Consider the following 11107-nt stretch of genomic DNA (forward strand, 5'->3'; position numbering starts at 1 on the left):
TAGTTTTTGCTGCTCATGCTCGGCTTTTCGCTTATAAACATTCTACGATGTGAAAAGTTTCTTCCAAGCCATTCGCTCACAAAAGCAGACTCTTTAACATGAAACACCTCCACTAAAAACACGTGAATTACGTGTTTTTATGTGAAAAGTTTCTTCCAAGCCATTCGCTCACAAAAGCACACTCTTTAACATGAAACACCTCCATTAAAAACACGTGAATTACGCTCAACACTTCCCACCTAGGCAAGGTTAAAATTCCCCTCTTCCCGGATACAGACGATTGTAAAATGCCACGGGGTTACTCTGGGGGAGGGGGAGGGAAAGAATGGTTATTTAAGCTTCGAATTTATTAGCCCATTAACTGGCCAGAGCAGTTAAGTTTACTCATCCCGAACAACAGCAAAAGCTGACTGCCAAAACCAAAGATGTGTTGATTAATCCAACCGCTATGAAAGAGATTTTACATTCGTATAGATTATGAAAATAAGGAACGGGAAACAGGAACGGAGAGCAGGGAACGGGGAACAGGTAACGGGGATCAGGGAACAGGAAACCTGTATATTGTAATTATAGTGTTTACTATTTTAGCAAGGCTTTCCAAATGTCCTCGCTACCTAACAGAAAAAGGAAATAAACGTTCCGCATTTCAGATATCTTAATAGATAACATTGTATGAGATGCAATGCAGTGGGATGATAAGGAGACTTGGATCACTGGCAAGAAAAAAGTACACCTGTGAACAAGCTCATACGGACAATCGATAGCTGTGGTGTTTCATTCTCAATCTGGGGGAAAAGGAATGCAGATAAAAAAGGATCTGGGACTTGGGAATGAACTAGCCTCATGGGGGATGACAGGAAAACACTCTTGAAGAATTTGCCAGGCGAACTAGAAGCCCTGATCCAGCAAAACACAGCTAAAAATGTGGAAGAATTGTGGAAGGTTCATTATTGTCAATCAATGTATTTCAGATATTACTAACATTAATACCTTCTTTTGGGTATTTTGTGGCATAAGAGACACTTATTAAGTTCTGTGCTTTATTGTTTATTTTTTGGATTTAACAATTTTTATTTCTTTCTATTCCTGCAGGGATTTGCTGACATGTAAATCAATTTCATCTCTTTTTTTTAGCCATCTAGTGTTGATGATTACTTTAAAATGGTTGTTGGAAGAAATAAAGTCTGATTACTTCCCCAAAACTATATTGTTGCTTAGACAGAACATTGTGCCATTTAAATTTTAAGATATCTTTCTATCTTTTTGGATAAAAAACTGGACTGATACATTCTCCACTTCAGGGGAAAAGTAGATCGGTTATGCAAAAGAATGTGTGACATGCTAACCACATGCAGCATGTATAACAATATTGAAACATAATAAAAGGCTGCCTCGTCTTGAGAAAATCAGAGGAAAGTACTTACAGTCTAAGAGTCATCTCCAAGAGCTACTTTAATAAATTGAAGGTAAACTTCTGGAAAGTTCTAAGGGAAATAGTGTGGTCATCTATGTTATATTTTCTTGGAGGCAAAGAGATAAAATGTCTAACCTTGATTGGATAGAACACTTTTACTCCCTGGCCATGACTGTCTGCACAGTGGTCCCAAAAGCATTGGAAATATTTGTGAGGAAAGTCAGCTTTGTTCACAAATGCCAACCATCCCTGACAATTTCTATCCTTTTTAAAGTAAATTTGTGGACATCACTGTGGAATGTTATAGTTACAGGTTACTTTGAGTTGGATTTGAGATGTTGTTCAATGGCAACTCTAGGAAATGCACATTGATCATAGTTGCTCACTTCATCTGGAGATGGATTCTCAAAAAACCTGAAAGAAAGAAAAAAAAACTTAAGTGTAAATATTTCAACTCCGTTGCGAGTTGACAATTATGAAAAAAGACGCACTAGCTTTTTCATGCCTTTAATGGACTCTGATGGAACTAACTAAACAGTAAATAGAAAAGATGCCATTCATAAGCTTGATTCTGTAGCTGAAAAAGTGAGGCACAGTAGAAATTGATCATATGCCCAACTTATCTGCCCTAAATTCCCTGAATGTAACATTAAAGAAAGTTAATAAGTAAACTCAGTAAAGAGAACTGCATTTTTGATTTAACATTGTGGCAAGGTTGAGTGTTCTTTTCAAAATTAAAATGAAGTAGGTTCCAATAATATGAATCCTGAAAAAATCAATGGCAGAATACTAGGACCAATCAGTCAGTCATACCGGATACAAGAGAGGGAAATGTTTTCCCACGGCTCCCAAGTTGATTTGCATAGAGAGAAACCACTCATGAAACAAAGCACATGTCACGATTCACCCTTTGGGAGTAGGTCATTTTAGGCAATAAGTAAAGGGTTTCTGGTTGCTGTTCAAATATGAATGTTTTATTGTCCTTTAAATGGCAATTCCAATTGAAAAATATCATAAATAAGACAGACACAGCCTAGTCTAATTTTTTTGTAATTGTATAAATTCTATAGTAAAAGAACATTTTATATTTTCAAGAATAACTTGCCTGAAGGTTTTCATACAATCATACATGCTGTTAAATATCACGGAAAATACAAATGGAAAATATAAATTTGGTGAATTAAGGACAATTCCACATGAGACACTGAAAAAATCATATTTTTATTTTTGGGAATATATTAGTAGATTTAATGTGTTTTGAAAGCGTGATAACTCTATTTATTGGAATTGTTAAAATGTTGTCACTACTTGCCATGCCCATTCCATATCAGCCTCTCAAAAATCTATGTTGCTCTTACAATTAAAATTGGAATTCCACCTACAATTCTTAACTCTGCAATTAAAATTCTGCTAAGGGGAGTAAGGCATTCATTTTGCCATGAAATTATAGCTATTATCTGTACCTTTAAACTGTCAAAGAAAAATCTCAGGAATACTTGATCTCTTCTTCAAAATAAATATTCAAACTTCTGTTGTGGACATTACATAATGTCCACAACTTTTGCACCTTTTAAGTTTAATTTCTAGTAAAATGGGAAGCTCAATTCAGAAGCTGTTTATGGTGTTCTATTAGCTTGATACAAGGATCATTTTAGAATCAAAATGCTGTTTGCATCTCACTTTGGTTATTCAGAAATTTCACCTAAAGTTTGATGTGGACAATACGTTGTGGACGTTACAACATCCTTTTTTCACAAAATGATTTGATTTTCTCCTCATTTTCTCCAAAATGATGATCGAAATCAAGATACTAGTTCTTCAACTTTATTTAGGAATCTTTTCCTTACAAAAAAAGATGGTTTCGGATTGTTCATATAGCGCTCAACAATAATTCTGAAGTAGACTGTAATTGCTTTGCCTACAAAACTACAACTTTGAAATCATGGAAACAATTAGAATGCTCTAAATGGACTTACAAAATGTACTAGCCATGATCATATTCTCAAAACAATCATGCTTTGTCAAGCATGGAAAAGATCTCTAAAATCAATTAAGTAGAAACTATATTATTTATTTAATTGATTTAAAGATCTTTTCTATGTCTTTTTGCATTGAAAGGGAGTAGTAAGATGACCTCTACTCTCAATGGTCAAAGGACCAAAGAAAACTGAAGAGACAAGCTTTGCGTTGATATCTGCTCTTCTAGGAAAGTCAAATTTGAAAGCTCCTACTCTGTGTAGATATCTAAAGGTCACCATCTGGTTTTCTACACTCTGTGCTCTGCCAATGTATAAGTAGTTGGTGAGGTAATCTACTGCGTAGAACTGGTCGATTGTGATGTCAGGCTCAGGGATCTTTTGCAAGATTATTCTGTGCAGGTTATATGCCATTCCAAGCCTAAATTCTGGAAAACATGGTTCTTTGATCATTGGTCCTAGCCCTGTTCAGCATCTGGCATAGAGACAAATGTAGACACCACAATCAAAGTCATTTGTCTGCTGGGGGAGTTCTTCTTTCATATTACATGCAAATGTCCAGTCCCCCACATTGAAGTTGGACTCTGCTAGAACAGCTCCTATCTTGTTCATCACATTTTGAGTTGAAGGCTTTACAAATCCTTCAGGTTTACTATCTAACACAGCAGCCATCTTACTCTTTGGCAGAACAACAAAAAGAGATCAATGCTCAATGTGTGGCTTGTTGCAAGGAATTATCATAAGATCACATGTAGAAAGTGCTGACATTTTACGATCTTGAAGGTGTGCTGCAACTGCATGGCTCGTACTCTTTTTAAATTTTTCCCATGAAACAGCCCTTACTTTGATGTTGCCAAAAGACTGGATCAAATTCATGTAGTCATCTATAACAAAATTAGAGAGCCACTAAGGCATCAACATTTGTCAAACTCTTTAAGTCATCAGGACCAATGAGATAACTTCCTTTAGAATCAATGAGTTTGCTTAGTAGTGCCTCCACTTTCTGCTCTTTTTCTATCTCAGTCTGTCTTTGCTCTTCAACACATTGTACCTTTTCACATCTTCTTTTAGCTTTGCCTTAAACTTTTTGTACCTTTCTGTGCTTGTTTTTGCCATGATAATTCACTAAGTAAGTTTTGATCCTTAATAATGTTAGAAAGAGGGAATGTCAATTAACTGGTCAGCAGTCTTCATAAGTAATCATGTTCATTACTTTATGCAATCAGTGAGCATGATCTCAATTCAAAACACCACTGACTATGTAGAATATAAAATTTCTTTATTTCAGAATTTCTAAGGCAATTTCAAATTTTGCTAAATTAAATTCATTATTGGGTTTTCTCTGGTTTTAAAAAAAGGTTTTATAAAAAGGTATTTTTGCTGTTTCTGTTCCAAGTTACCTTGAAATTACTTTATTTTTTAATATAATGATATAAAAAAGCATGTTAAAAATGGTGTGTATACTTAATAAAATGCTATTAGAATAATTGTCCTGAATGGACTGAAATAACATAATGCAGTAATTATTATAGTTTTTTGGCCATGTCATTATCATAAAAAATTAACATTCATAAATATTATGTGATAGCTTATTAGCTCCAAAAGAGCAATAAGGTATTACATTCACATATAAGATCCTTAAAATTGCATGTTATATCAAAACAATACCATATCCCCTAATTGTAATGTCTACAACACATGTTTTTATTTACTGCAAACACACAAAGCTATTCTGCCTGGGTGATTTTTTCAACACAGTACTGTTATAAACTTTCACCTTTAGGGAATATTTTCAACCATTTTACAAGTTTATACCTGTTAACAATTCACAGGAAAATGGAATTAAAAATGATCACAAGAATTATTGGTTGATTTTTTTGTAATGTCCACAACTCACATTCTTTGATTTATATCTTTGCAAGGAAAATACATAAGTAGTTTTTTTTTTCACAAAAATGTGGGGGAGGACCATTAGTTTCTAGGCCCAAACAAAAATAATCCTAAAGTTATATTTCTAAGCACTTAAGGGAAAGATCAAATGACAATTTTAGCTTCTGAATGTAATGTCCACAATGTGGAATTTCCCTTAAAATCATGTTATCCTATAACTACCTATAGCTGATTTAGTATTTCAATCAATGTTGGGCATTGTCAGCAATACTTCTGATCAAACACAAATATCATGAAAATAGAGACTATTTCATTCTGAGAAATTCCATTCATACTTATGCAGAATATTACATGACAAACTTCAGTAAATCTGGTTGACATGTTCAAGTCTGAAATGAATTTTGAGTCAAATTCACCCAAAACTGGTTCAATTTGTATTGAAATAAATCCACAACCAAAGAAAGTACAGATCAAACTAATTCAAAATTTGTTTACCTTACATTCATTTAGAACATATTATTACACGACTCGGGAAGTCAGAGGGCCAATAACTAAAATCAACCAATCAAAATGCTCTATTGCCGGTCCACATTCTCTCGGTATTGGACCGGGCACTGTCACGAATGGTCCCGAATGATACCGCACTTGTGTCCCTTTGAGCTTCAGTCGTATAATAAATCTCTCATTAACCAAGCTTGCTCGGGACAGTACTGGAAGAATATCGGCCCTCGGTCCTTTTTGTACGGACCTCGCTGCGCTCGGTCCGTACTGTCAAGACCTCGGGCCGATATTCTCCCAGTACGGCCCTCGCGCTTGGTTAATAAGATATATATATTGCCAATCATTTCAAGTTTACTTCACATACATAAGCAGCCCCTCTGACTGGATGTATTTTCTGAGTGATCCAAGATGCTACTAGCCAGATGAACAAGACTGCAAAGCATTTAGATATATCTATGGAGTGACTCCACAGCTGTATATTGCTCCAGTGATCACAACATTCACAAACTGACGTCTGTAAAAATTTATTCAACTTCTTACTTTGTTAAATGAACACCGTGAGAACTAAAATAAAAGTACAAACAAATTACAAATGAGATCGTGTAAATAATCAGATGAAAATATATTTCATGCGACTCAAAAAGTCACAAGACAAAGGAAAAATAACAATTTACAATTAATGGTGTAAGTTGCTTATGATGTCCTAAGCAACTTTCGCTTAATTAAAATAAATTTTAAGTCTTAACTCATTTAACAATACGAGAAATCGCATTTAAAGAAAGAATGATACAAATTGCTTAATTAAATAAACTAAAAGGCGTAAAGATATTTACCTTGGTGCCGTTATTACTAGAACAATTAAAAAGGTTTGAGCATGGCAGCTAAAACTTCACTTTCAGTTGAAGGATATTGCGTCAACTGACGACAAAAGAAAACAACGTGACCTTTATACAACTTGCGGGCTGTCGCAGAGCTTTCATGAGCGCTTGCGATACACGCATGCAACTAAATGAAAGGTCGCACACTGATGTTACAAGGCTGCGCGTACAACTAAATTAAAGATCGAACGCTGCTATATTGCGTCAGTTACACTGTATAAGACTAAATTAATGTAGAATGTAGAAAGGTTTTTCATAAATCAAAAGTAAAATGAAATGAGCTAAATTCACCAAAAATGCAAGCTGTACCTCTAGCCTGTAGTTTTTTTCTAAGCTGCCCAGAGATTATATGGGCTAGAGGTATATGACCAAGGGACAAGAAGATATTCTTGAAAAAAATTATTCCAGTTTAGTGTAGGACTAACATGGAATGGCAAAAAGTAGAATGCAAAGCAAACTGAAATACAACAAATTGTGCAAAGTCGACTAAACATGCAAGCTGCACCTCTAACCGGTAGCATTTTCTAAGTCCCCTAAGTTCCTACCACCCAGAGGTCCAAGACTGAAAAACAGTTAAATATTTAAGAAAGTGATTCAAAGGAGTGTAAGACTGATTTGGAGTGCAGAAAAGTGAAATGTGAAGCAAACTGTAGTAAAAATTGGGTGAAGTCGACTAAATATGCAAGGTTTATCTCTAGCTGGTTGTATTTTCTCGGCCCCTAAAGATCCTACCAGCTAGAGACCTACAAGACCAAATAAAAAAATTAATAAATGTAAATGTAAATTCAGAAAAAAAAAATTCAAAGGAGTGTAAGATTAATTTAGAGCAAATCTGTGCAAAAATCAACCATTGCATGGCAAAGTTAAGATTGCTTGGAAACTAAAATTCGCTTTTCTTTAGCATACAGGTAGCCTTTAGAAAGTATACAATTGGTGTGTAGATTTTCCTTGGAAAATTTATTCATTTCTGAAAAAAAGAAAACGTTTCAATTCCAGTCCCAGGATCAATTTGGTGACACTGAACAGGTTTAAAATAGGTCATGATCATGCTACACTTGAATGGCATATCAAAACAACTGCGCTAGAAAAAGCTACCATATATAGTTCTAAGTTGTTGACAACTTGTTATAGTCTAAACACCGTAATTTCACAAAAACTAGATTAATTTCAGTATTCAAGAGAAGTCAAAAGCTTAAGGCTCTCACATGTTGCATAAAATGGTAGGGGAAGAACAACGATAATTTTGAGCGGGTGCCTTTGCTCAAAATTTCATAAGATTACAAAAGACAACATTAGAGTTGATGATCTTTCAAAATATATAAAGTTTACTTTGGGGAAGTGAATTTGGGATTTTTGGCAAGTTTTTGAAAACTGTGAAGAAAGACATAAAATCATGCCTTCCTGTTAGGTGCATGTGACCATCAAGACATTGATATAATAAAAATTTACACGACTCTGATGCATATAGCAATTGAAAGTAAATATAATAACCTTAACTCAAATATTATATTCTTAGCTGTTCGTAAGAGTCCAAAGTTTTTCTGTTTTTCCATTTTCTCCATTCTGCAGGCTCTGTAAGTATGACATCTGCACCGTCACTTTATGTCATGGTTTGATCACAATGGCTGCTCCTGAAAATGTCTAAACTTTGCAATTTGTGTTCCTTGTGCCCTTGATATGACGTGTCGGTGTCCTTTGTGACAAAATTGATTGAAAAAACTGATTGAGCTGACTATTTAAAGTTTATGTTCAGAGTTTTCTGTCGTCGATCCTGTTCATCATTTATCTGTTGTTTGACAGGTTGTATGCAAATTTGTTACGATAGAATCTCTAAAAAAAGTTTGCACAGAGGCTAAATGAGCTTACGTGACAGTTGAATTTGTTCATAGGGTGAGAGGAAAGAAAGTATGCGATCTCTTTCTATAATTCATTACTTTGAGGTAGCAGATTTCTCTTTACATCACTAATAATATAATTTTTGCTCTTTCGGGAGCATAGTAGGCAGTCCATGTTCGTAAATTTATGATACCAGTATTATATTGTTGCGATATGCAAATCATGTAAGGTAGTTCTGTCAATTAAAACCATCGACACCTCTATTCTGTTTTGAACTGATTTGATTGAAAACTTTGGAACAACAATTGTCAAAAACAAAAGAATAGAGACATATGGCAAAAAAGACCCAGTCTTGGCCACTGGGAATACCTTATCCATCCTATGACAATGTACCCATCACTGTCATGAACTCTTGCTCAACCAGGTATGCAAATTTTGTATTGCTTTGCAAGCAAGGTGTATTTTTCTTTATTGTCAGAATTTTCAAGAAAAACTGTAATAACAGTATAAAGAGTACAAATATGAAAAGTGAGCTACAAAGAATTCATCGAAAACCAAGCTGGTTTTGATTGTGGCTGTAGCGGCAGGCTTCTCTGTTAATGATAAACCTCACGAATGAAATTAAACAATCAGTTAAATAAAGCACTTTAAAAATTCGAGAATAAAATATCCAAGTTGAGGTCAGTATATTTGCATTGTTCTTTATGCTTTTTGAGTTGCCAGGATTTCTAAACAAAAACAATTTTGTTTTTGCTAATGGTTACCCATACACAACAGGGTGTGATTTTATGTATTTGTTGACAATTTTCAACAAATTCTTAAAATCCCACACTCATTTCCCCAAAGTAAACTTTACATATCTTGAAAGATCGTTAACTTGGGTATTGTCATTCTTAATCTTACAAAATTCTAAATAAAGGCACACGCTCAAAATTATCACTATTTTTCACCTACTTTTGTATGAAGCACGGAAGAGCTGTAAGTTCTTTACTTCTCTTAAACACTAAAATAAATCTACAATTTATGAAATCATGGCATTTAGACCATGACAAGTTATACAACAAATTGGAACTATGACAGCTTTTTCTAGCGCAGTAGATTTGACAAGTGAGTCAAGTGAATCAAAATCGATTTCAACCCATCCTCAGAGACCCAGGGGCTCTTCATGCCCCAACTTGAAATCGACCCACAACCTCTGGGTCTCCGATGATGATTTCAACCCTGTTTGCACATGTTTTGGATTGCCAAATTGTGCCTAAGTTGAAAACAGCTTCCAACGTTTTTCTCAGGAATTCACAGATATTTTAAGGAAAAAAACTTCATGGCATTCATATACTTATCTATATGCAAAAGAAGGGTTAATATTATTTTTTTCAGCTTTACCAAAGATTTGTGATTTTGTTTGATTCTTGCATGGATCTGCTTGTAAGAGTGCAAAAAAGTGAAATGTGAAGCAAACCATACTGAAAAATTGAGCAAAGTCGCCTAAATATGCAACCTATACCTCTAGCCAGAAGTATTTTCTAAATCCCCTAAGATCCTACCAGCTAGGAGTACTAGACAAAAAAAAAGAACTAAATGTAAATGTATTCTTAAAAACAGTGATTCCAGTGTAGTGCAGGACTAACAAGGAATGGCAAAAAGTAAAATTTAAAGCAAACTGTAATAAAAATTGGGCAAAGTCGACTAAATATGCAAGCTGCACCTCAAGCCGGTAGTCTTTTCTAAGTCCCCTGAGATCCAACCAGCGAGAGGTACAAGACAAAAAAACAAAAACTAAATGCAAATGTATTTATGAAGAAAGGGATTCCAAGGAGTGTAAGACTGATTTGGAGTGCAGAAAAGTTAAATGTGAAGCAAACTGTAATAAAAATTAGGCAAAGTCGACTAAAAATGCCAGCTGTACCTCTAGCCGGTAGTATTTTCTAAGCCTCCCGAAATCCTACTGGCTAGAGGTACAAGACAATAGATCTTTCTAACCAGTAGCATGATGAAAACGGCTTTATAGTGGCGATACTATTCATGAGTTTTGCTTACCGTTGCAAGCGTAGGTCCTTGCGGCCACGGTGTTAAGTCTGTTGAGCTAAAACTCACTGAATCGAACAAGAAACTTGAGATCGACTAGGATGAGGAATGAATGAATGAATGAATGAATACCTTTATTTAAGTGTCAGACTAAAATAGCAGCACATAACCACTAAATGGGGACACTACAAAATAAATTAAAAATGACTAAATCCATATATTAATTAAAGTTAAAATGCTAATTGAGCTAAAAATACTAAGATAAAATGTACATTAAAAAACTTTTTTACATTAAGTACTGCATAAAATACAGTTGGTACAGTAATTATCGGTCAGTAAAGTATTTAGATCAATCTTACGGATATTTATCTTGAAATATGATAATGTTGGCAGATCTCTAATGTTCTTAGGTACAATATTCCATAACTTAGGTCCAGTATATCTGATAGAGGGCTTACCATATGTTGCTGTATTAAATCTAGGAATAACAAATTCTTTGCTACGTAGGGCATATTTCGTATCAGACCTCCGAAATAGGTCAGCAATATACTTAGGACATATATTATTCTTGACCTTGTACATGAGAG

At 34.7% G+C, this 11107-nt stretch overlaps 1 long non-coding RNA gene across 1 annotated transcript; it reads right to left on the minus strand.

Annotated features, from left to right (window-relative positions):
* Positions 1 to 925: 925 nt before the first annotated feature.
* On the minus strand, positions 926 to 10622 carry LOC148724668 (uncharacterized). The gene is made up of 4 exons (XR_015990859.1): positions 10533 to 10622; positions 6146 to 7402; positions 2520 to 2559; positions 926 to 1828 (listed from the first exon to the last, which is right to left on the minus strand). It is a non-coding gene; the product is annotated as an uncharacterized LOC148724668 (long non-coding RNA).
* Positions 10623 to 11107: the final 485 nt, after the last annotated feature.

Source organism: Stylophora pistillata, chromosome 8 (genome assembly GCF_964205215.1).
Source record: "Stylophora pistillata chromosome 8, jaStyPist1.2, whole genome shotgun sequence".
Taxonomy (NCBI): Eukaryota; Metazoa; Cnidaria; class Anthozoa; order Scleractinia; family Pocilloporidae; genus Stylophora; species Stylophora pistillata.